Genomic DNA, 27,916 nt, shown 5'->3' on the forward strand with positions numbered 1-27,916 from the left:
GGCACTTTGCTGACAAGTGTACGTGGCGAGAGACGTCCTTAAAGAAGGTGGTCCAGGAAGCGGACCGAAGACGTCAGCAGGGCCAAGTGAAGAAGGAGTCCTGGTGTTTGCTCTGCGGAAACTACGGGCATGAGCATAACAGTTGTCCCTGGGACGAAGAGTTGAGCGAAGACGAGGTTGATCCCCGGTGTGCAAGCTGTGGAGATCCCCGACATCGGCTCCTGGAATGCCCATGGACGGAAGACAGGACGGACTACGAGGCCACGGTGAAGCAGATGACTGAGTCTCGTCAGCAACTTTGGGACCGGGTGGCTGCAGAGCCTGTGTGTGCGCTCTGCGAGGCGAGAGGACATGCGCTTCCCGATTGTCCGTGGAATGAAGACCGGATGATTGCGGATGGTCGCGCCCAGAGATGGGAGGAGGAAACCAAGGAAATGGAGCGGAAGACCCTGCTTGAAGTTAGTTCGCAGGTGCCCATTTCCTCTGAGCCGGAACCAACGGGTGAAGATTCCCCAGTGAAGGAGGTGGACCAGGAACCCGTCTTGGAGAAGGTGACAGTGGCCCTCCCTTGTTGGAAGTGTCGGCGACCAGGACATGCGGCCAGTGAGTGCCCCTGGGAAGATGCCGCGTACCTACTCTGTCCCAAGAAAGTGACCCCAGTAAGGCAGAATCCTTTCCTGCATCAGACAGAGGTGGACGACTGGGAGGTGAAGAGACCACGCTGCGAAGAAAAGCGTGAAGACCCAGTGACGGAGATGTCCGGAATCTCCCCGCGATGGAACTGTCCACGACCAGGACGTGCGGAACAGGAGTGTCCTGGGTACCAAGAGATGCCAGCGGAAACAAAGCAGTACGCTGAGGAAGTAAAGAATCCAGCGGAAGCGAAGGAGTACGCTGAGGAAACAGAGGTGCCAGCGGAAAGGACTAAGTACGCTGAGGAGGAAAATGATACCCCAGTCCAGATATCGGAGGAGGACTCGGACTACGGTGAGCTGTCCGCCGACGAATCCCTCCAAGAACAGATGGAGGACGACTCTGGCATCGGAAGCGCCGACGAGAGTGACTGGCAGGATCGGGTGGAGTCGTGCTCCCAGTTGAATGCCCTCCGTGAAGAGGAGGAGATAGTCCTGGAGCAAGAATACCTGCCGGAAGGGCTGAAATGGACGTACGGGGAGAGGATCGTGATGCCGTGGGAGGACCCGTTCCAGAGGAAGACATAGGACCTTTGGAGATGCCCCACGAGGAAATTCGACATATGATGGCTGTTGCCCGGGAGGAAATGGATGCCCCGGAGGATTCCGCTGTTGGGTGGTGGTCGGTACCACGCCCTGAAGACAGGGACGATGTCCCAGACGATCTGGAAGGCCAAGAGTGGGTGACTGCTGTCCCCGTGGAGGAAGATTCCCCTTGGTGGCCCACGTTGAGCGACCGTGGGGAGATGCCACTTTCCCAGAGGATCCACCGATGGAGGTCAGGAGGAACGAAGAAGAGGAACCCGGAGCTGGAGGTGGAAGGATGTGGGGTCACAGCCCGTCCGGGCTGGGTCCTTGAACACAACCTCGCCGGCGGGACCTCGGAATTCCCTGACCCGCGGACAAGGGACGTCGTGGAGACCTTTGTAGGGACTACAAAGGAAAAAGGGGGGGGAAATGTGGGAATGTGTCCTGTTTTACAGGACACATTCCAGCTGCAGCAGCCAGGGAGCCTATGTCCCCTGCGGGACAACGTCGCTGACAGCGCTGGGACAGCTTGTCTGTCCCCAGCGCCTGTCAGTGTGTGGCGGCGGGTGTCCGGTGCAGGGATTACCCTTTTCCCTGCACCGGACCAGAGGCTGCGGGGGCATTTGAATGTTGGCGCCCTCCGGGAGCCAATCGCAGCTCCCGGAGCGGCAGCCAATCGGAGAGGGGCGCGGCGAGCCAATTGGCGCTCGCCACGTCATAGGCCCCGCCCCCGGCGTCTGACGTCAGACGCCGGGCGGGAGCCTGAAGAAAAGACCGAGCGCGGGAGCGCGAAGTCAGAAGAGGACGCCGGGCGGGAAGAGCAGAGAGAAGACGCCGGGAGAAGACGCCGGGCCGCGCCGAAGAGGTCCTGAGGCCGCGGAAGAGGCCAGGAGACGCCAGGCCCCTTGAAGAAGATGTCCAGCGGCGGCTGGATGTGGAGAAGAGACGGAGGCGCCGCTGGCCAGGACGGGCCAGCGGCAGAAGAGGGTGCCGGAGACCCCTGGATCAGGTGAGGCCTCAGTGAGGCTACCCTCACCCCCTCCCCTTTTCCTCCCTCGACCACCAGGGACGGGCATTAGGCCCGAGGGCACAATTCGGGCACTAGGCCTGGGCGCAGATAGGAGATTGGGGGCCATTATTTGATTAGGTGGTTTGGGCATTAGGCCCAAGCCACCCTCTCCCTGTGGCACCAGTTAGGCGGGCACTAGGCCCGGGGGCATATCAGGCAATAGGCCTGTGGGGCATTAGAGGGCATTAGGCCCTAGGGTATTTTGGCCAGCTAGGGATATCTAAAGGTGACGCTGGGTACTAGGCCCAGGTCACCCCGCGTGTGACAGGTTAGGCGGGCGCTAGGCCCGTGGGTGAAATCAGGCCTCCGGCCTGTGTGCAGCTAGGGGGCGCTAGGCCCAGTGAATAAGACCCCCGAGGTGAGTACAGGTGGCACTGGGCGCTAGGCCCAGGCCACCCTGAGGTATTTAGGTAGGCAGGCCTGGGGCCCACATAAGGGAAGGTACAGGAGGTGGGTAGGCCGTGCGGCGCCCACCCCCTTTCCAGCGGGAGGGATTTAAAGGGACAGCACTGTGTGATCTTGTATTCCGATATTGTGATGTATGCTGTTACGGTGCAGGGCAAAGTGTATGCGTTGTTTAAGTTGTGCATAGTTGTGTTGCACCACCCACACGAGCTAGTTTGAGGGCTCTGTTTATGTAGCTAGTGTAGCGGACGCACACTAGGCTAGTTCTTGGCCCTGCACGGCTGTTTCTCTTTGCCTCCTTACAGGGACCTGTAAGTGGAGAAGATCGGAGTGCAAGACTTGTGACGGTGAGTAGCATCCGTGTACGTTTGTCCCTTGTCTGTCCCCGAGCGCCGGAGTCGGGATTGCTCACGGACGTGAGAATCCTTTTCATCACACTACGTGCGAGAGCGCGAGTGTGTGAAAGCTGGGTGGCTGAGGCTTTGTGCCAGTGATGACCTTTCACCCAACCGGTGAAGGTCGCGGTCACCCCTGGGGTATCCCCTTTTCCAGTGGAAGAAGGGTTGATACCCCTTTAAGGTAAACTATTCTCTCCTCAGCTCGGTCGTGGGTCAGCTTCGAGAGGGAATCGCCGTGTCCGGATCCGATTGAAGATTGCCAGGTCCGTTGAAGGTTCCGGTACCTGAAGGTGAGAGAGAGCGGCGCCTGGTGAGTACCGAATTTACACCTGCACGGCAGCAGGCACCACCACACCGCAGCCGCACCTCTCACATCAGCATTCTTCCCCTTAACATGTGTACTCTCGTGTCAGGGACAGATGAGTCATCAGTGATATGCAAATCATCTTTTATTCCAATAATCATATATTGAATATCTTTTAGCCCTCTTGGCTGTAACTTTGCATTATCGTAGTCGACAGTGGAGTTAAACTCCGTGTCGATACTTTGTTATTTTGGATAGTGAACATAGAGAGACTCTGAAGGACTCTGTGACATAGGGACAGACCAGGGTAGATTTCCTTTCTGTTCCCTAACCTTTTGTGCAATAATTTTACCTCAGCACTTACACATATCCAAACAGGTGTCGGCGTTGTTGACGGAGACACCCTCCCACACACTTATCCGCTCTATCACCTCCTTAGAGGAGCCTTTTACCTCAGACATGTCGACACACGCGTACCGACACACCACACACACAGGGGATGCTCTATTTGAAGACAGTTCCCCCACCAGGCCCTTTGGAGAGACAGAGAGAGAGCATAGTTGCCTACTCTCCCGCATTCCGCGGGAGACTCCCGGTAGGACGCAAAGTCTCCCGCTGCCCTGGGAAGCTACATAAATCTCCCGGATTCCCCACTGCCCAGGAACTAATTTTGTGACATCAGAGCACAAGGGGCGGCCACCGCGGAGTTATGGGTAGCGGTAGCCGGAAGCTATTTCCCGGCTCCCGCACTGCGCCTGTACCAGCTCCTCGTTCTCCTCCCCGCATGTGTGCTGGCGCAGCAACAGTGAAAGGAGGCTAGCTGGATCAGACACCCACAGCAGCCGCTCATCGGAGTGATTGTGCTGCGGCTGGGGTGACAGTGGGGGCAGCGCAGGGAGATCTGGAACAACAGCAAAGAGCCCAGCTGTGATGAGGGAGTCAGCAAGAAGCACAGAAACCCGACCAGAAAGAAGGGTAAGAGGGGTGTGGTGGTCCGGGTGTGTGGTCAGTAAAATGGGGAAAGCTATGGGATACCTGGTTGATTTTATTGGGGTGCATGGATAGCTAAGAGCAGGGCTGCAGACTTCTCTCCTACCTCATGCTGCTGCTGTCAGTCTCTCTGTGTTTAACTAAGTTTCAACTCCTCCTCCTGCAGTGCTCCACGGAGTCCTTGGTCCTGTCACTGAGCTCGTTTGAAGCCCCTGCTCCCTCAGTGAGTGCACACACTGCACAGTAGTCAGGGAGTCTGGAGCTCTCACTAATAAACGTTCAGAGCAGGCTTGGGGAGGGGAGCTCATGGGCAGGTTCCCCACCTGTTGCTGCTACCTAACTTGTTCTAGAAACAAATTAACAGGGGCCCTGGAAACTCCCTGGTTATTGGTGTGCAGCTGTCTCTATTCCTCCCTGCCCCTCTCTGTGAGTCTGTGTCCCTGCTCCCTGACTGCAATAGACACTCTCCCTCCCCTCTCTTCCCCCCCCTCTCCCTTCTCTCTCCCCCTCCCCCTTTTCTCTCCCCTCCCCTCCCCCTTCTCTCTCCCCTCCCCTCCCCCTTCTCTCTCCCTCTCTCTCTCTCTCTCTCTCTCTCTCCCTCTCTCTCTCTCTTTCCTCCCCCTTCTCTCTCCCTCTCTCTCTCTTTCCTCCCCCTTCTCTCTCCCCTCTCTCTCCCCCCCCCCTCCCCCTTCTCTCTCCCTCTCTCTGTCCATCCCCATCTCAGTATAGGAAGCAAGAGAGGCAGAAGAATGATCTTTGGAATGTTTAGTGCCACAAGAAGAAAGATAAATGCTGGGCTCCGGACCTCTTGTCAAGAAACAGTTAAAATAAAATGAATAATATTTTTTTACTGTGTATGCAGTCTTATACAAAAAGGATTGCACTGGGACGGTGAGAGTCTGTCAGAGAAGACAGAATGCAGCCTAATCAAATCACATTTAACAAATTGACCCTTTTAACTTAAGATATTTTGTGTCCCTTTGGTTGGAATCAGCAGGTTTTCCCACAGCACAGGATTCCGACGCTCAAAATTTTAACAAAGGGTTCCAAAAGATTAGAACACCGACAGGGGTGAGTAGGGGGTGTTCTTCCCTCTCCCCACCCTCCTAACCCTCTCTACAGCCTAACCCTAACCTCCCCCTTAGTGCCTAACCAGGCCCTAGAAGTACATAAATCTAACCTGACATCTCGACTTTTACAATGCGGACAGAGGAGTAATTAATTTACCCGTACCCTAACCCATCTGAGGTGGCGGCTAGGGTAGGGCTAAGTTAGTGGGGGTGGCAGCTAGGGCTAAGAGTCTGAGGGGTGGCATCTATAGATAACCCCCCTTCTGGTCCGTAAGCCCCCCCCCCCCTGCACCCCCCCCCCCCCAGGCCTTAACCATCCCCCCAATACTTACCTTTGGGATGTCAGCAGTCAATGTTTCTGGCGTCGGGATTCTGAGTGATGCTCCAGACCGGTGGGATGCTGACCACATCATATCAGACACATAGCTGCTTTCTCTGGGTTCATGTTCATGCAGAGACACTGTATCTGCCATAGGTGGACACTATGGTGTGCTGCTGGTGGACTGTCTAGAACCACCAGGCGAGGTGACAGCATGCAAGGGCTCAGAAAGTGGGCATCTCAGGGCTTGAACAATGAGGCAAACACTAGTACACAAAGAGGATGCTGAAACTTATATACATAGTATCACTGCTTTAATTCCAGCAACAGATGGCAGAGGGAATGTAGCAACGTCCACCTTTGTATCAAGCACAGAGTGTTACTGAGCATGTCACAATTATTTCCGGATAAAGCACAGGTTGTCTGATGTGAATTAGACCCTCCCTCTGCCAGCATGCTGCACTTAGTACTTTAGTTATCATCTGCCACTGCTGGACACACCCCTTAGTGGTGAGAAACATGCCAATAAGTAGACTTAGACACACCCTTTGGGCGGAGCTTGGCACACCTTCTTTGCGGCTTGACGCACTCTACTACTGGCTAAAATCTCCCTGAAACTAGTTTTCAAAAGTAGGCAAGTATGAGAGAGAGTATGCCAGCACACACCACAGCGCTATATAATACAGGGATGTACACTATACTGAGTGATTTTTCCCCTATAGCAGCTTATATACACAGTTTTGCGCCTAAATTTATGTGCCCCCCCTCTCTTTTTTACCCTTTGTGTACCAGGATACTGCAGGGGAGAGCCTGGGGAGCTTCCTTCCAGCTGAGCTGTGAAGAGAAAATGGCGCCGGTGTGCTGAGGAAGAAGGCCCGGCCCCCTCAGCTGCGGGCTTCTGTCCTTTTATGTACTGTAATGGCGGGGGTTAATGCACATATACAGTTTATCAGACTGTATTATGTGCTTTTCGCCAAGTAAGGTAATCTAATTGCTGCCCAGAGCGCCCCCCCCCCCCCCCCAGCGCCCTGCACCCATCAGTGACCGGAGTGTATGGTGTGCTAAGGGAGCAATGGCGCACAGCTGCAGTGCTGTGCGCTACCTTAATGAAGACCGGAGTCTTCAGCCGCTGATTTTCAACTTCTCTTCGTTCTTCTGGCTCTGCAAGGGGGACGGCGGCGCGGCTCCGGGACCGGACGACCGAGGACTGGGCCTGTGTTCGATCCCTCTGGAGCTAATGGTGTACAGTAGCCTTAGAAGCCCAAGCTAGCTGCAAGCAGGTAGGTTCGCTTCTCTCCCCTCAGTCCCACGTAGCAGTGAGTCTGTTGCCAGCAGATCTCACTGAAAATAAAAAACCTAACAAATACTTTCTTTTCTAGGAAGCTCAGGAGAGCCCCTAGGGTGCATCCAGCTCTGGCCGGGCACAGATACTAACTAACTGAGGTCTGGAGGAGGGGCATAGAGGGAGGAGCCAGTGCACACCAGATATAGTACCTAATCTTTCTTTTAAGAGTGCCCAGTCTCCTGCGGAGCCCGTCTATACCCCATGGTCCTTACGGAGTACCCAGCATCCACTAGGACGTCAGAGAAATAAAAGAGCAACAATGTAATTTAAATGACAAGCTGCAGAGATTAACCCTTTCTGTGACTGCTGCACAGGGATCACACAACCTCTAGGGCTGAATTCAATTAGGGGAGATGTTCTTGCCCCGCGAGTGCAGTTACCATACCGTTGGATATGCAGATATTTTCTTGCAATTCACCATATACTGTACATATGGGTTAGGGTCAGGGCCGGCAACAGAAATCCTGATATACAGATGTGTCCACATACATCTTTGCTATATCCTGCAATGTATGGCACGGTTTTGCATGCTATAAACTCAAGAGATTTAGTCATACCTTGTGATTTTTCTTAATTTGCTTCTTTAATATGTTACTTTATACATATTCTGTTACAGCAAACAAAAATTTTAAAATCCTTCCACTCGCTACTTGTGAAAAACCCAAAATTGAGCAAAACAGCAAAGATGTGTGTGGACACATCTGGGGCCCCCTGCAAACCCCCTCAACCACCCCCTTTTAAAGCAGAGGTTAGTCATTAAGGCTCAAACACCAGCCAAGTGAATAATCAATGATTACATTTTTTTGGAAATTGTCATCAGGGGACAAACACACACACACACACACACACACACACACACACACACACACACACACACACACACACACACACGTAGCACACACATATATATATATATATATATATATATATGTATATCTATCTATACTATATATATATATATATATATATATATACACACACATACACACTATCACTTGTTTTATTACTTAAATTGATCAGTTGGCACAAACACTTTAAAAAGCAATATGGGCACTGTAGCTCCATTTTTTTTTTGTGTCCCTTAAGCCAAGCACATAGCAGCATGTACTTGGCTGAGGAGAAGAGCCAGTTAAGTGGGGGGGGGAGGAAACCTGGGTCCTCACTGGGCCCCTCCATCAGACCTGGGCCCAGGTAGTTAGTACCTAATGCCCATGTCGACCTAATGCCCATGTCGACTCATGTTGACCAATAGTGGTCGACCTAATGACTGTCGTCCTAAGTGAGGATGACCTAAGGATCGTATCCCAAAAAACTGTAGCACTGAAGGTAATGAAAGTGTTTGTGCTAAAGTAATACTTCTAGTTTGCAAAGGCGTCTCCAAACACCAGACCTTCACCATAGTGCACTGGGTGGAATACCTATAGTACTGTAGGTTGAGCCCAGTTTCTATCTATAAAGACTGCTCCCACAGGGAACACTTTTAGGAGACCTACTGTAAGTGTGAAAAGTTTAGAATGAATAAAGGTAATGCTCCAAACTCCCATCTTATGTACAAGCACCAATTGGGTGTGAGACAGTTGCCCAGTGGTCGGTATGCCGGCGGTCACATGACCGACATGGCATCCCAACAATTAGCATGCTGACATGGGACTGGGTAATTAATTTACCCCTGCCCTGCCTCCTACCCTAAACTTAACCTAGGGTGGTGGCTAGGGCTAAGATAGTGGGGGTGGTGGCTAGGGCTAAGTCAAAGGGGGTGGCGGCTAGGGCTTAGGGACCTCATACATTAGAGTGATAATGCCCGATTTCATCCAATTTTGGGCATTCGGCCCGATATATCGGATGAAATCAGGCATTTTTGAGGTGTTTCCGATCCGATGCGCGTTCCCGTGAGCATCGGATCGGATCCTCCAGATTGAATGTGCTGCACATTCAATCAGATCCGACCTGGGGGCATGGCTGGGATCACCCAGGATTGTCCAAGATACATCGGAAGCAAAAGGACAGCATCCGATGTATCTTGGGCGATCCTGCCCCCGGGAGGCTGCCGGGGGGGTTAATCTGCGATCGCCTCTGACATGCGGTCGGATAAGTGTATGGGGCCCTTAAGACTCGGGACGGGTGAGGGGGGGTTTGCGGCTATGGCTAACCTCCCTCTAGTGGCTAAACCTAACCCCACCCAGGTACTTATCTTCGGGATGTTGGCGGTCAGCGTTAAGGCGCCAGGATTCCGAGTGGTGTCGGGATTTCGGCTTTAGTCACATGATCACCGGCATCCCATGCCAAAGCTACCTTTGAATTCTAATAATACCCCTTTTCCACCTGAGTACCGGGTCCAATCCGGGATGTTTAACCCGGCTACAACCTGTGTCGGCCCCGCCGTTTCCACTGCACTTCGACACGGGTTATTCCCAGGTCGGTTCTGTTTCCACTTAACCCAGGTAAGTTCTGTAAAAGCCTATTGATGTCACTCATTACTCGGTTCTGAAACACGGATAATGACCGTTTCCATTGCACAATACCCGGGTCATTACAGTGTTACCGTGTCCAACCCAGGTAGCTACCCGGGTAGGATTCCAAGGTCACTCAACCCGTGTTGAGCCGTTTCCAAAACCCGTGTTGATGCGCGCACCGTGCAAAAACACGGATAAATTTAGCTAGTGGAGTTCTCTTTTTTAAAACTTTCTATAGCAGAAACACTCTGCACAGGCGGAATGATTATACAACGTGTGTCATGACAGTTTGACCACTGTTGTATGGAGAGAATACACTATGTGTCAAACTTCTTGTTCTTTGTGATGATTAAAATAGCCACACGCAGGCAAACTGTGCACATGACTGACTACATGATAAAAGGCCCAAAACACACTTTGTTCCCCCTATTTATAGTTCATCCAGCTCACCTTTTTCTTTTAGTCATAAATCAGATGCCGTGAAATTTATATTGTTCAAACTTTGCAAGTAGCTAAGGATCCATAAACCTGGTTATTGTTTTTGGCATATAATCATATTATTTCCCTTGAAAATCACACATTTTTCCCCTCGTTACATGTTGGTGTCTACTCTTTTAATATAGCGATAAAATTATATGCAGTGTTTTGTAACATATACGTGAATGAGGATGCTTCGGGGACCTCGCAGACAGAAGGGGGAGTTATTTTTAGAGAACAAAGAACAGAGTATGTCTCTTATTGAGGTTGCTGTACAGGTTTCTGTGTTACATATTCTACTGGGTACCCTAGGTTCTAATAACTGGTACACAGCAACCCTTGGGCTATGTAGAAGTACTGCATTAGCCTAACTGACAGTGCTGAGCATGAAGTGGATAACAAATATCTGTATTATTGTATAATAATGTCAGGAAAGAGAAATCTGAAAAATATATATAAAGCTAAAATTCAAAGGAGAAATCTCAAAACAGAACCTTACATAGGGATGAGCATTGCTTTTTACAGATGCCCTTTGTGTTTGCTTTCATCTGTGAGACACCCCGGTCTTCTGAGACTTGTTTGTGTCCTTTCTCGTTACTCTGAATTTTGTATGTGTTTCCTTTGGTTTCCAGTTCCCGGCCCTGTGCTTTGACTATATGAACCAGTAACTATGGCTGGTAACCCTGGCGTCTAATAACTCCAATAACTCTTCGCTATTTAGCTGTCCATACAATCTCTCTTCCCGTTGTCTTGTTTTAATATTTAACCCCAGCCAGTGGATCCAGCTCTGTGCTGGCAGATTACCCCAAAACTAAGCATTTATAATAAAAAATAAGCCAAATGTATAGCTGTAGAGTTTGGCTTAATACAAATCTGAATATAATATTGTTCATGTTGTCAGTCCTTTAACACACCACCTTGGACATTTTTTAAAGTTAAATAACAATAGAGAGAAATAATATGAATAATATGGACACAGAGGTGGAACTACCATTGGTGCAGCAGGTACATTGCACTGGGGCCCCTGAGGTCAAAGAGGCCCACTGCAGCCAAGACCAGCAATGAGTTTCCACCAGCTTTCCAAGGGTATCTGGTCTAAAGATCTACACTAAAAAGGTCCACAGTCAATAGGTCGACCACTAATGGTTGACATGCATTAGGTAGACAGGGTCAAAAGGTCAACAATCAAAAGGACGACAGGGTCAAAAGGTCGACAGTCAAAAAGGTTGGCTTGATCAAAAGGTCGATGCATGGTCGACACATGTTTTTAAGTACCTCGAGTATAAGTCGACCCGAATATAAGCCGATGCACCTAATTTTACCACAAAAACCTGGGAAAACTTACTGACTCGAGTATAAGCCTAGGGTGGGAAATGCAGCTCTAGCCGTACACAGCCCTCATACTGCCAGATATACCCCCACAGTGCAAGATATGCCCTCATAGTGCCAGATATGCCCTCATAGTGCCAGATATGCCCCCAAAGTGCCAGATATGCCCCCGCAGTGCTAGATATGCCCTCATACTGCCAGATATGCCCCCACAGTGCCAGATGTGCCAGATATGTCCTCATGCTGCCAGATATGCCCCACAGTGCCAGATATGCCCTCATGCTGCCAGATATGCCCCCACAGTACCAGATGTGCCAGATATGCCCTCATGCTGCCAGATATGCCCCACAGTGCCAGATATGCCAGATATGCCCTCATGCTGCCAGATATGCCCCCACAGTGCCAGATATGCCAGATATGCCCTCATGCTGCCAGATATGCCCCCACAGTGCCAGATGTGCCAGATATGCCCTCATGCTCCCAGATATGCTCCACAGTGCCAGATGTGCCAGATACGCCCTCTTGCTGCCAGATATGCCCCACAGTGCCAGTTACTTACCCTCCGTCGCTCCCGCGCTGTCTTCTGAAGGAGGGACACGGAGGGCACAGCGCGCGCCTCATCTGTGTCCCTCCTGCATCTCCGGCGGCAGCGGCGTGTGTGTGTTAAAGGAAGTGCCGGTTCGTGCACTTCCTTTGACACACACACGCCGCTGCCACCGGAGATGCTGGAGGGACACAGGAGAGCCGCGTGCTGTGCCCTCTGTGTCCCTCCTAAAAACTGACTCGAGTATAAGCCGAAGGGGCTTTTTCAGCACAAAAAAAGTGCTGAAAAAGTCGGCTTATACTCGAGTATATACGGTAATTTTATGTTTGCTGCATTTACTATCCATGTCACAAACTATCACCATTAGTAACCATGTGGCGAGCGAAGTGGAGCAGAGTGAGCCACCATGCCCGAAGCACGGGGAGTGAAGCGAGCCCGCAAGGGTATGCATGTCAACAAATTGTGGTCAAAAATGTTTAATAACATAAAACAGCATCCAACATTTTTTGTGTGTCGATCTTTTGACCCTGTCGACCTTTTGACCTTGTCGACCATTTGACTGTCGACCTTTGACCATGTCAACCTTTTGACTGTTGACCTAATGACAACCCCTCCCAAGTACTACTCACTACCCCTGTGACGGACCTGTGTGTGCTGTGCGTGTAGGCCAAATGGAGATTTAACCCTGTCTCTACCACAAGACTGCAATGTCCCAGAAGATGCACCAAAGTCTCCTACAAAAAACTGGGACAAACTACCCCGTTTATCACAGCTGCTCGAGCATTTTACTGGATTTTATTTTCTCAAACAGGTGCCTGCACACACCAGCTTCCTTATCAGGGCCGGTTCTCGGCCTTTTTGCGTCCCGGGCGGGTAGTATGGGCGTGGCTTCATAAGGGGGCGTGGTCAGTTACGCCCCCTGTACAGTAGTAGCGCCGCTGAAATGCTGTGCGGTGCGCGATGACGTCATCATGCACCGCACAGTAAAGGTTCTCTCCTCGAAGGGAAACTAGACGCTACGCGTCTAGTTCCCTGACGCCCTTCACAGCGGGACGCAGCGGCAGCGGGACGCAGCGGCAGCGGGACACAGCGGGGGGCACAGCCATGGTGCGGCACCCTCCAGATGGCGCCGGCGCCCTCCAGAAGGCGGCGCCCCGGGCAAAAGTCCTGCTTGCCCGTGGCAAGATCCACTACTGTTCCTTATCATATGTGCACAATCACGATGGATGTATCGAGGTAAATTTACTAAGGTGCAAGGTTTTTTTTAGAACTGGTGATGTTGCACATAGCAATTTATCAGATTTTATCTATTATCTTCTAGAAACAGCTAGATAAATGTTAAGTAGAATATGATTGGTTGCTATGAGCAACATCACCAGTTCTAAAAACTCCCACCTTAGTAAATTTACCCCATCAAGAAAGTTGTCCCTTTGGAGCTGTTGAATAACAAATTCTATCATAATGTTTTCCTTCTTGCTCTATTCTATAATTACTGTGATACTTTGCAGATGATCTTGTTCTTTTCCCCCCAGATTTAGTCCAACAATTTTTTTGGTTCCATTATTTGAGTCTCACTCAAAAAATTCAGTATTTTGGAATATTCCGTATTTTGGAATATTTGGACATGGGAAACTCAGCCTGTTATTTAATCTCTGAAAAATATCCCCTTCAGTGTGCGACAGTACGTCCTCAGGACAGTATATCCTCATTTACGTATATGCTACAAAATATTGCATTGGCTATATTATTACCGCTACTAATATAGGCAACAGTTTATTGATTATACTGTAGGGTAGTGGTTCCAAAACTTGGTCCTCAAGTCACACTAACAGTGCAGGTTTTAAGGATAACCATGGTTGAGCATAGATGATTAAACCAAATTGACCAAGGTACTGTGTTCAAGTATGGATAGCCTTAAAACCTGGACTGTCAGGGTGCTTTAGAGGACCGAGTTTTGGAATCTCTGCTGTAAGGTCTTTATCCTGAACCTCAGAAAATAATGAATATAATATTATTTCCAGAGTGGGGGTAGGAATAATGTACCCTGGGTCTGACGTCCTCCCACCACCACACCCCCATTGCAGTGACGGCGCTACTGGCACACCCCACTTACGACCATGCATATAACATATATGATATCTACCACTATATTTTAGCTTTTTTAAAAAAAATTTTTTATAGCAATGAATATGGATCTTGAGCTAGAAACCCGGCCCATGTTCCGTAGATGTGAAAGGGGTCATTCAGAGAACGTTGATTTCTCTAGATTGTTTCTTCCCTGAACAGCAAGCAACGCACGCAGAGATAATCAGCTACAGTAGGGTCAGTAGTGTCAGTTCTCACCAGTACTTTATAAATTACAAAAAATGTCATGTTTTTAAAACTGGATAGTAACCCAACCTTACTAACCTTGTGTGACCTTGAGGCCTAATGGTACATGGGCATTCTAAATGGGCCTCTTGATCTTTCCGCTGCCATCAGAAATCCATTTTCACAGTCGGTATTTCTCCTAAAATGAACCCTGACTTTAAAAAGCTTTTGTCCTTCCACAGATGCACATGCTGTACAGCGGTTTATGTTTTTTCCAATAAAAAAATAAGACAAAGCATCTATAAGTGTGCACATGTTCAGTTTACTGGGATTATTTGCCAGGAATAATAATACACTTTAAAGCTCCATAGCCTCTTATAAAGTTTAAGCAATAAAATGTTATAATGTCAAACTTATTGTCGAGAAGAGATATGAGCTGAAAATATAGAACAAATAAATGTCTAGTGTATTTGATCAACAGGATGAAAAGCATAAAAGATAAAAAAACAACAACATGCAAACCGGTTCAGAGAGATACATTTACAGGGAAAAAGTTTGCAAAGTCACACTTGCATAAATTACAAGAATTGTGTGACGCACAGAATAACCCCCACTGCAGAAAGTACATCTCCAAACTTGTACACTTCTATGTATCAAATTCACTGTGTACAGCAGAGGTGCCAAACCTGCAATCGGGACCACAAGTGTCTATGGAGTTAATGTATCAAGCAGTGGAAAAAAGTGAAGTGGACTAGTGGAAAGTCTGCCCATAGCAACCAATTAGGTTCTACCTAGCATTTTATAGCCTCTACTTGATAAATGCTACCTTAAAACTAGAGATGAGCGGGTTCGGTTCCCTGAGAACCGAACCCTACTGAACATCATGTTTCGAGTCCGGATCCGATTCCAGATCCGAGTCCGGTATGGGTTTTCCTGCCAGACTCGGAAACCAGAACGAGGCAAAACGTCATCATCCCGCTGTCGGATTCTCGCAGGTTTTGGATACCATATAAGGAGCCGCGCGTCGCTGTCATCTTCACTCCAGTCCTGGAGAGTGTAGCGAGAGGACGTGTCTCCTCAGTGTCTGTGCGGGAAAGTGGGGTGGCGCGTGGGGTGGCGACCTGCTCTTATGTTTCATTCCAGGGCTGTCTTGTGCTGCATCAGTCCAGTGGTCGTGTCTTGTGCTGCATCAGTCCAGTCACAGTGGTGGTGTCCTGTGCTGCCATAAGTCCAGTGCTGCTGTATTAGTCCTGTCCAGTCCAGTGGTGCTGTGTTGTGCTGCATCAGTCCAGTGGTGGTGTCCTGTGCTGCCATAAGTACAGTGGTGGTGTCCTGTGCTGCCATAAGTCCAGTGGTGGTGTCCTGTGCTGCCATAAGTCCAGTGCTGCTGCTGTGTAAGTCCAGTGCAGTGGTGCTGTGTTGTGCTGCATCAGTCCAGTGGTGGTGTCCTGTGCTGCCATAAGTCCAGTGGTGGTGTCTTGCACTGCCATAAGTTCAATGGTGCTGCCATATAAGTCCAGGGGTACTGCCATATAAGTCCAGTGGTAAAGTGGTACAACTGTGTGATGTAACATAAATTAGGGACACTATCACATGATAAAATGTGAATAAAGTTGCACTACTGTGTGGCGTAATTTTAATTGTGGGTACTATTGTGTGTCCATGCCCCTTCCCAGTAAGAATACGTCCCTTTTTTGGGCTGTGTGCCAAATGTGCGCACTGTTCCTATTTAAAATATAGGTGGTAGGAGCACCAAAATGAGGACTGCTGTGTGTGAGGGTGATGGTGCTGGGAAAGGGAGGCAGGGTTAGAGGCGGAACTAGCGCCAGTGCTAGGGGGCACCAGCCAAAATCTTGCCTAGGGCATCTTATAATTAAGGCCAGCTCTGTATGCAAAGAAAGGTAAATGTCAATTATATAGCTGTCCCTGCAGCTCAACAGCTTTGTGCTGCTTCTGCAATTGAACTGTTCTTTGCAAATCTCTTGCTGCCAAACTGCCAAGCTCAAGTCAGTAAACACGTCAGGCAGTGGTTCAAGTGGCATGGAGCTTGTGAGCTGCAGTGGTATCGGGCTTATTAACGAGTATAAAAGTTGTTTTGTATTTTTTTAAGTAAAATAAATGTAATTTACTTTCCACAAAAAATCCACAAAATATAAATTACATATATACGTAGGTATAACAATATAATATTAATAATAATAAATATGTTAAAACACTGTATATACTCGAGTATAAGTCGACCCGAATATAAGCCGAGGCACCTAATTTTACCACAAAAAACTGGGAAAAATTATTGACTCGAGTATAAGCCTAGGGTGGGAAACGCACGGTGCCAGGGGTTTTCATGCTCAGGGTGTCATTCTCGTTGCCAGGGGTTTCATGCGGTAGGTGTTATGCTTGTTGCCAGGGGGTAATGGTTGTTGCTAGGGCTGTGCCCCCAGTGCCACATATACCCCCAGTGACAGATATCCCCCCACAGTGCCAGATAAAAACATGCCCCCTGTTGCTTTGCCCCCAGTAGTTGTGCCCCCTCTTTCTTTGCCCCCAGTAGTTGTGCCCCCTCTTTCTTTGCCCCCAGTAGTTGTGCCCCCTCTTTCTTTGCCCCAGTAGTTGTGCCCCCTCTTTCTTTGCCCTCAGTAGTTGTGCCCCCTCTTATTTGCCCCCTGTCGCTGTGCCCCCGTCGCCACTTACAAACACACACACACACACACACACAATAATAAAAATAATACTTACCACTGCCCCGCTCCTGCTTCCCGACCGCTTCTTCTGCTGCTGCTGCAGCTGCTCCGTCCGTCCGTCTGGCCGCCCGCTCCTCTCGATGGGAGAGACGTCATGGCGTCTCTCCCATAGCAGCGCCGCACAGACACTAAAGGTCAATAATGACCTCTAGTGTCTGTCCCTGGAGCCGGCTGCAGCGGACACCCACACAGCCCACAGCGTCTGCTGCAGCCGTGAGCTGACTCGAGTATAAGCCGAGGGGGGCTTTTTCAGCATAGAAAAATGTGCTGAAAAAGTCGGCTTATACTCGAATATATACGGTACTTAGGGCCTAATGCAGACCTGATCGCAGCAGCAAACTCTTTCGCTAATGGTCAAAAGCATGTGCACTGCAGGGGGGCAGATATAACATGTGCAGAAAGAGTTAGATTTGGGTGGGTTATATTGTTTCTATGCAGGGTAAATACTGGCTGCTTTATTTTTTACCCTGCAATTTAGATGTAAGTTTGAACATACCCTACCCAAATCTAACTCTCTCTGCACATGTTACACCTGCACTGCACATGGTTTTGTCCATTAGAGAAAAATTTTGCTGCTGCTATCAGGTCTGAATTAGGCCCTTTGTCCTGAATAAGCATATTATGACTTATGTAGTAAATTGCAATGTTCCCCATAGGACCAATGTCTTAGATGTCTCTTCTTAGGAGAGACCAGGCAGTCACTGCTTGTAGTCTGCCAGACATTGACTGTCTGCAAAATGACAGCGGTGAAAAGAACAGAAGAAACACACTGCCCTTACTGGCCCCTGGGCTTCAGTGAATGATGTCATCATAGTTGTCCAGTGTCTGTGTAATATAGGTAAGGGAAGACAGTCTGTAAGGGCCAGACAGTTATCTTACCTGGATGTGTTAATTAATGACATACTGTAGCTTTTGATTGCAATAATGCTTCAAATAAGTAAAAGGAATATCGATCACCTGGAAACTCAAATTAAAATGTCAAATCTTCAGAGGAATCGTAATACAGTATATGTAATGTTAGCATAGCCTAATTGGATAAGGGAGAGGGCTAAATATTTGCAGGAAAGCTCCCGTCTATTTAACACTTCACAAAAGAATAGGCTGCTACCTTACCAGCAGTACAGTCTTCCAGTTCTGCAGTGGTACAGCTGAAGGCCAATCAATGGGTCGATTCATTAGGTGCCTGATCGCTTGTGTGAGCTGTTCTCATGGCGAAATCACACTGCACCAATCCAAATCCCAACTCGCATTGATTTTTCAGAGGAAATTTGTTTTTTTTGTGCGCACCCCTCTAAGGTAGGGAAAATCGTTATTGTAAGGTACAAATGTTGGGACTTGCCTCAGAACCTCTTGGCCACCCCAATAATGACTAGGCATTTGGAAGTTTTCAATGAGCTTAAATGGGACAAAAATTACATATCATTATGGGGTTTAAAAAATGTTTTCAACTAACCTCCAAATCAACTTTTTTTGCTTTATTATGCACTCCAAATTTAAAGTACTTATGTCAATGAAAAATAATTGCTTTTTATAATAATTTTTTTTTTTAAATTTGAAGTGGCATCAAATTACCCCCAAATCACCTTATTCTACTTTTTTTTTTGCATTTTTCGTTTAATTTTTTCTAATTAAAATTATGTTTGCTTTTATCATGGTTTTACCTTTTTTTTTAAATGCGCAAACTAGCCATTTGACACCATTTAAGAGCATTCAGTACTTTCCTTATGCCCGCTAACAGCCTTCTATACAGAGTCGGCCCTAACTAATATGATGCCCTAGGCAAAGATTTTGCTGGTGCCCCCTAGCACCCCTACCACCGCCGCTAGTTCCGCCTCTGACCCTGCACCCCTTTCTGAGCACCCCTCACCCATAGCAGTCCTCATTTTGGTGTTCCTACCTCCTATATTTTAAATAGGAACAGTGCGCACATTCACCACACAGCCCAAAAAGGGCCATGTTATTGCTGGGAAGGGGCATGGCCATACAATAGTACCCCCAATTATGCCACACAGTAGTGCAACTTTATTCACGTTTTATCATGCGATACATCACACAGTAGTACCACTTTACCTTATATACGTTACTCCTCACACTAGCACTGGTGTTTCTATAATGGGTGCAATGTGTGCGGTGCACACGAGCCCCTGGGTCCAGTGGGGACCAAACCGCACACACTGCACCCATATTCTAATACTGACCTTTCCTGCGAAAAAGCGCAGGTAAAATGGCCTCCACGCATGCGCAGTAGCTAAATTGGTCTCCGGAACATGGCAGCTGCCATGTATCCGCAAACCTGCGCATACACAGTAGACTCCGGCATATTGCCAGAGGCTACCGCGCCATACAGAGGACGGGGCCCACCTGGAGGTGCACATGGGCCCCTCCTCTGTTAAAACGCCCCTGCACAGTACTGCCCCTTATTCACATTACATCACACTGAACTGCTCCTTATTCACAAAACACCATACCATATTGCTCTTTATTTACATTAGTAAAAAAAAAAGAAGAATAGGGGGCTCCTATCACGTTGGTGCCTATAAGCTGCCCTGAACTACGTCCCTTCCTAAAGTGTCACCACACTTTCAAACAGACAATAGATGCACAAAAGTTGGAAGAGATATGGCTCTTGGTGCTATCATATAGTGTTCAACATTTTACATAGCATCACATTGAACAGTGTGAGTTGGGGTACGCCCACGCACGTTTTACCACTCATCTAAAGAATTCTGTATAGTGGACAGAAAAATGATTTTTTTTGAGAAATTGAGACTGTTCTACACATGTATTATTTTTTATTTTTCATATCATTTACATCACTGGGAAATACCATTGGATGAATATCGTACGAAGAAAAGGAGTACCCTGGAAATACATTAAGAAGAACGTATTGTTCATATTATAATATACATATATGTACATGTAAAATGTTGAACACTATATAATAGCGCCAAGAGCCATATCTCTTCCAACTTTTGTGCATCTTTATTCACATTAGACCACACAGTAGTGCCCTTTCTATACGTTACGCCACACAGTAGAACACCTTATACACATAATGCCAAACATTAGCAATGCATTTATACACATAATACTACACAGTAATGTCCCTTACACATATGACACACATTATTAATGTCCTTATAAACATAATGACACACATAATGTCCCTTACACATATGCTGCACATTATTAATGCATTTATACACATGACACACATAATGCCCACACATATGCCGAACACTAATGCACAACCAACCCACCTGTACACAGCACTCACACGGCCACTAACTCTGTGACCTCTGCCTCTGCTTGGATACAGATGTGTCCTCATACAGCTTGCCTCAATACACCTTGCAGTAGGAGATGCCCGGCGTGAGTTAGCTACCAGTTCTGCTAACCTCGGGTGCCTTTTTTGCCGAAAATGCATCTTATTTACATTGCTATGAGGCTAAGATGCACAAGCAGCTTCTGCTGATTAAAATGATATGTGGAATGCCTATATTCTGTGTGCAACAGTGGCTGTATCTGCATATGAATTTACAGGAATACACTGTAACGTAGCATTTTGTATGCAGATGCAGCCACAGTCCAGTCCAGTTACATACAGAATATAGGCATGCCGCATATTATTTTAATTAGAACTTCATGATCCGAGCCGGGAACCGAGTCCAGCTCGGGACTTCTCACCAGACTCGGATCCCAGAACGAGGCAAAATTTCATCATTCCAATGTCAGATTCTCGCAGGTTTTGGATCCCATATAAAGAGCCGCGCGTCACTGTCATTTTCACTCCGGACTTGGAGAGTGGGGGAAACAGACCTCTCTGTGGGTGGTGGTGACTGGTGGGGTCAGTTTGTGCTCTCTAGTGGTGCTGTCCTGTCACTGTGGTGTCCATGTGATATTAGGGGTGCTGTCCTGGCTGTCACTGGTGTTTATGTGCTGTTAGGGGTGCTGCAGCTGTACATGGGTGTTGTTGTCCTGGCTGTCACTGTTTTGTACAGGGGGCAGGGGCACTGTCCTCCTGTATGCTGTGAAAATACAGGGGTGCTGGCCCTGTCTAGTATGCTGTAAAAATTCAGGGGTGCAATAAAAATAAAATGTACACTGGCCCTGTCTTGTATGCTGTAAAAATTCAGGGGTGCAGTGAAAATAAATGTACACTGGCCCTGTCTGGTATGCTGTAAAAATTCAGGGGTGAAATCAAAATAAATGTACACTGGCCCTGTCTTGTATGCTGTAAGAATTCAGGGGTACAGTGAAAATAAATGTACACTGGCCCTGTCTTGTATGCTGTAAAAAAAAAATCAGTGGTGCATTGAAAATAAATGTACACTGGCCCTGTCTTGTATGCTGTAAAAATTCAGGGGTGCAGTGAAAATAAATTTACACTGGTCCTGTCTTGTACGCTGTAAAAATTCAGGGGTGCAGTTAAAATAAATGTACACTGGCCCTGTAATGTTTACTGTAAAATTACTGGCGTGTTAAAATAAAGGGGTGCTATCCCTGTCCTGTATGCTGTAAAAATACAGGGGTGTTGTTAAAATAATAGTACACTGGCCCTGTCCTGTATGCTGTAAAAATACAGGGGTGCTGTTGTTAAAATAAAAGTACACAGACCCTGTCCTGTATGCTGTAAAAACACAGGGGTGTTGTTAAAATAAAAGTACACTGGCCCAAATACAGGGGTGCTGTTGTTAAAATAAAAGTACACTTACCCAAATACAGGGGTGCTGTTGTTAAAATAAAATTACACTGACCCTGTCCTGTATGCTGTAAAAATACAGGGGTGCTGTTGTTAAAATAAAAGTACACTGGCCCTGTTCTGTATGCTGTAAATACAGTGGTGCTGTTGTTAAAATCAAATTACACTGGCAATGTCTTGTATACTGTAAAATGACAGGGGTGTTGTTGTTAAAATAAAAGTACATTGGCCCTGTCCTGTATGCTGTAAATACAGGGGTGCTGGCCCTGTCTTGTATGCTGTAAAAATACAGGGATGCTGTTGTTAAAATAAAAGTACACTAGCCCTTTCCTGTATGTTGCAAATACAGGGGTGCTGTTGTTAAAATAAAAGTACACTGAACCAAATACAGGGGTGCTGTTGAAATAAAATTACACTGGCCCTCTGTCCTGTATACTGTAAACATACAGGGGTGCTGTTGTTAAAATAAAAGTTCATTGGCCCAGTCCTGTATGCTGTACATACAGGGGTGCTGTTGTTAAAATAAAAGTACACTGGCCCTGTCCTGTATACTGGAAAAATACAGTGGTGCTGTTGTTAAAATAAAACTACACTGGCCCAAATACAGGGGTGCTGTTGTTTAAATAAAATCACACTGGCCCTGTCTTGTATGCTGTAAACTTACAGGGGTGTTGTTCAAATAGAGGTGCTGGATCTGTCCTGTATGCTGTAAAACTACAGGGGTGCTGTTGTTAAAATAAAAGTACACTGGCCCTGTTCTGTATGCTGTAAAAATACAGGGGTGCTGTTGTTAAAATAAATGTACTTTGGCCTTTCCTGTATACTGTACATACAGGGGTGCTGTTGTTATAATAAAAGTACACTGGCCCAAGTACAGGGGTGCTGTTGTTAAAATAAAATTACACTGGCCTATCCTGTATTCGGTAAAAATAGAGGGGTTCTGTTGTTAAAATAAAAGTACACTGGCCCTGTCCTGTATACTGTAAAAATACAGGGGTGCTGTTGTTAAAATAAAAGTACACTGGCCCAAATACAGGGGTGCTGTTGTTTAAATAAAATTACACTGGCCTATCCTGTATTCTGTAAAAATACAGGGGTGCTGTTGTTAAAATAAAAGTACACTGGCCCAAATACAGGGGTGATGTTTTAAAATAAACTTCCGCTGGCCCTGTCTTGTATACTGTCAAATTACAGGGGTGTTGTTCAAATAGAGGGGTGCTGGCCCTGTCTTGTATGCTATAAAAATACAGGGGTGCTGTTGTTAAAATAAAAGTAAACTGGCCCTGTCCTGTATGCTGCAAATACAGGGGTGCTGTTGTTAAAATAAAAGTACACTGGCCCAAACACAGGGGTGCTGTTGTTGAAATAAAATTACACTGGCCCTGTCCTATATACTGTAAAATGACAGGGGTGTTGTTAAAATAAAAGTACATTGACCCTGTCCTGTATGCTGTAAATACAGGGGTGCTGGCCCTGTCTTGTATGCTGTAAAAATACAGGGGTGCTGTTGTTAAAATAAAAGTACACTGGCCCTGTCCTGTATGTTGCAAATACAGGGGTGCTGTTGTTAAAATAAAAGTACACTGAACCAAATACAGGGGTGCTGTTGAAATAAAATTACACTGGCCCTCTGTCCTGTATACTGTAAACATACAGGGGTGCTGTTGTTAAAATAAAAGTTCATTGGCCCAGTCCTGTATGCTGTACATACAGGGGTGCTGTTGTTAAAATAAAAGTACACTGGCCCTGTCCTGTATACTGGAAAAATACAGTGGTGCTGTTGTTAAAATAAAACTACACTGGCCCAAATACAGGGGTGCTGTTGTTTAAATAAAATCACACTGGCCCTGTCTTGTATGCTATAAACTTACAGGGGTGTTGTTCAAATAGAGGTGCTGGATCTGTCCTGTATGCTGTAAAACTACAGGGGTGCTGTTGTTAAAATAAAAGTACACTGGCCCTGTTCTGTATGCTGTAAAAATACAGGGGTGCTGTTGTTAAAATAAATGTACTTTGGCCTCTCCTGTATACTGTACATACAGGGGTGCTGTTGTTATAATAAAAGTACACTGGCCCAAATACAGGGGTGCTGTTGTTAAAATAAAATTACACTGGCCTATCCTGTATTCGGTAAAAATAGAGGGGTGCTGTTGTTAAAATAAAAGCACACTGGCCCTGTCCTGTATACTGTAAAAATACAGGGGTGCTGTTGTTAAAATAAAAGTACACTGGCCCAAATACAGGGGTGCTGTTGTTAAAATAAAATTACACTGGCCTATCCTGTATTCTGTAAAAATACAGGGGTGCTGTTGTTAAAATAAAAGTACACTGGCCCAAATACAGGGGTGATGTTTTAAAATAAACTTCCGCTGGCCCTGTCTTGTATACTGTAAAATTACAGGGGTGTTGTTCAAATAGAGGGGTGCTGGCCCTGTCTTGTATGCTGTAAAAATACAGGGGTGCTGTTGTTAAAATAAAAGTACACTGGCCCTGTCCTGTATGCTGCAAATACAGGGGTGCTGTTGTTGAAATAAAATTACACTGGCCCTGTCCTGTATACTGTAAAAATACAGGGTTGCTGTTGTTAAAATAAAAGTACACTTGCCCTTTCCTGTATGCTGTAAAAATACAGGGGTGCCGTTGTTAAAATAAAAGTACACTGGCCCTGTTCTGTATGCTGTAAATACAGGGGTGCTTTTGTAAAAATAAAAGTACACTGGCCCTGTCTTGTATGCTGTAAAATTACAGGGGTGTTGTTAAAATAAAGGGGCACTGTTCTGGGTGCTGTAATAATAAAGGGGTGCTGTCCTGTGGAATGGAGAACAAAAATTTGGAGGAAAAAATAGTGGAAGATCAGGAACCACTTCCAGTTCCTAGTAATAGTGCTGAAGCTGCTGCTGCCACCAGTCATGACATTGACAATGCCATTCGATCAACGTCATCTGCTAAGGCCAATGCCCAACATCATAGAGGGCATATAAAATCCAAGAAGCAAAAATAAATAATCAGAAAAAAAAGAAATTATCTGATGAGAAACTAAAAATTGCCAATATGCCATTCACGACACGAAGTGACAAGGAAAGGCTAAGGGCTTGGCCTATGTTCATGACTGGTGGTTCAGCTTCTCATGAGGATGGAAGCCCTCCTCACTCTCGAAAAATGAAAAAAATTAAGGAAAAAACAACTGTGCGTTCAGATATATCACAAATCCCCAAGGAGAGTCCAAGTGTGTCCGCATTGCGATATCTAAGCATGACCTTCCCAAGACTGTATGGGAAGAGGAGGCTCCTACCACCATTTGCACACCCCCTGAAAGTGCTGGGAGCAGCACCGACAGTCCGTTTGTTGATATTGAGATTGAGGATGTCACTGTAGAAGTACACCAGGATGAGGAGGATATTGGTGTAGCTGGCGCTGAGGAGGAAGTTAACGATGAGGATTCTGATGGTGATGTGGTTTGTTTGAATAAGGCACCAGTGGAGACCGTTGTTGTCCATGGGATAAAAAAGCCCATTGTCATGCCTGGGCAAAAAAACAAAAAAGCCACCTCTTTGTGTGTGGAATTATTTCTCCACAAATCCGGACAACAGGTGTCAAGCCATGTGTTGCCTTTGTCAATCCATAATAAGTAGGGGTAAGGACGTTAACCACCTAGGAACAACCTCCCTTATACGTACCTGCAGCGCATTCATCATAAGTCATTGTCAAGTTCAGAAACTTTGGGTAATAGCATAAGCAGTCCACTGACACCTAAATCCCAACTCCCTCAACGTCAATTTCCTCCTCAGTCAGGAACATAAGTAGTCCAGCAGGCCATGTCACTGGCATGACTGACGAGTCCTCTCCTAAATGGGATTCCTCCGGAGGATCCTTGACTGCTGCTGTTGTTGCTGCTGGGAGTCGATTGTCATCCCAGAGAGGAAGTCGGCGACCACTTGTACTACTTCAACTCAGCAATTGACTGTCCAACAGTGCTTTGCGAGGAAGATGAAATATGACAGTAGTCATCCTGTTGCAAAGTGGATAACTGAGGCCATAGCAACTATGCTGGTGTTAGACGTGCGTTCCGGGGTCCGCAATTAGCGCAGTGGGATTTAGACAGTTAATGGACGTACTGTGTCCCCGGTACCAAAACCCGTCTAGATTCCACTTCACCAGGCAAGCGATTCCCGGACTGTACAGGGACATTAAGAAAAGTGTCCCCAGTGTCCTGAAAAATGCGGTTATACCCATTCTCCACATAACCACGGACATGTGGTCAGAGTCGGCCCTAGCCAATATGATGCCCTAGGCAAGATTTTGGCTGGTGCCCCCTAGCACTACCGCTGGTTCCACCTCTGACCTTGCACCTCTTTCCCAGCACCATCACCCCTCACCCATAGCAGTCTTTATTTTGGGGTTTGTACCCCCTATATTTTAAATAGGAACAGTTTACACATTTGGCGCACAGCCCAAAAAGGGGTGTGTTTTTGCTGGCAAGGGGCATGGCCACACAATAGTAACCCCAATTCCAATTACGCCACACAGTACTGCAACTTTATTCACATTTGATCATGCGATAGTGTCCATAATTCACATTACATCCCACAGTAGTATCACTTTACCTTATAAACGTTACTCCTCACAGTAGAGCCCCTTATTCACATTACATCACACTGAATTGCTCCTTATTCACATTACACCACACCCTATTGCTCTTTATTCATATTAGACGACACAGTAGTGCCCTATCTATACACAAAGCCATATAGTAGAGCACCTTGTACACATAATGCCACACAGTAATGCCCCTTACACATATGAAACACATTATTAATGTCCTTATAAACATAATGCACCTTACACATTATGACAACCTTTATTAATGCCCTTTTACACGTAATGTCCCTTACTCATATGCTGCACATTATTAATGCCCTTATACACATAATGACACATAGTGCCCCCTACACATTTGCTGCACATTATTAGTGCCCCTATACACATAATGACACACATACAGTAGTACCGTTACACATATGCCACACATTATTAATGCCCTTATACACATAATGACACACATCGTGCCCCCTACACATTTGCTGCACATTATTAGTTCCCCTATACACATAATGACACACATACAGTAGTACCATGTTACACATATGCCGCACATTATTAATGCCCTTATACACATAATGACACACATAGTGCCCCTTACACATATGTTGCACATTATTAATGCATTTTTACATGACACACATAATGCTCCTTACATATATTCCGAACACTACTGCACAACCAACCTACTCACATGCACACAACACTCACACTGCCGCTAACACTGTGACCTCTGCCTCTGCTTGAATACAGATGTGTCCTCATAAATCTTGCCTCAATGCTAACGTCTGGCACATTTTTTTTAATGAAAATGCATCTTATTTGCATTGCTATGTGGCTAGGATGAACAAGCAGCTTCTGCTAATTAAAATGATATGCAGCATGCCTATATTCTGTGTGAGACTGTGGCTGTATCTGCATATGAAATGCTACACACAGAATATAGGCATGCTGCATATCATTTTAATCAGCAGAAGCTGCTGATGCCCCTAGGCATATCAAATGCCCTAGGCAATTGCATAGTTTGCCTATGCCTATGACCGGCTCTGCATGTGGTCAAGTGGAGCATGGCAAACTAAGGACTACATGACTGTGACAGCCCACTGGGTAGATGTATTGCCTTCCGCAGCAACAACAGCAGCGGCACCAGCAGCAGCATCTCACAAATGCCTGACTCATTTCTACGAAGGCTACGCTGTCCATCACCGGTTTCCGTAAGAGGCACACCGCTGACAACCTCTTACGGAAACTGAGGGACATGATCGTACAATGGTTTATCCCACTTAGACTCTCCTGGGGATTTGTGATATCTGACAACGCCACCAATATTATGCGTGCATTACATCTGGGCACGTCCCAGGTTTTGCACATACAATTAAATGGTGCTGCAGAATTTTTTGAAAAATGACAGGGGCATGCAGGAGATGCTGTTGGTGGCCTGAAAAATTTCGGGCCATTTTCAACATTCAGCGACTGCGTGCCGAAGACTGGAGCGCCAGCAAACACTCCTGAACCTGCCCTGCAATCACCTGAAGTAAGAGGTGGTAACGAGGTGGAATTCAACACTACCAGGGGTGGCCAAAAGATAGATTGCGATCTACCGGTAGCTTGCGGAGCACCTGCTGGTAGATCGTGACCAAC

This window comes from Pseudophryne corroboree, chromosome 6, assembly GCF_028390025.1.
Source record: "Pseudophryne corroboree isolate aPseCor3 chromosome 6, aPseCor3.hap2, whole genome shotgun sequence".
NCBI lineage: Eukaryota > Metazoa > Chordata > Amphibia > Anura > Myobatrachidae > Pseudophryne > Pseudophryne corroboree.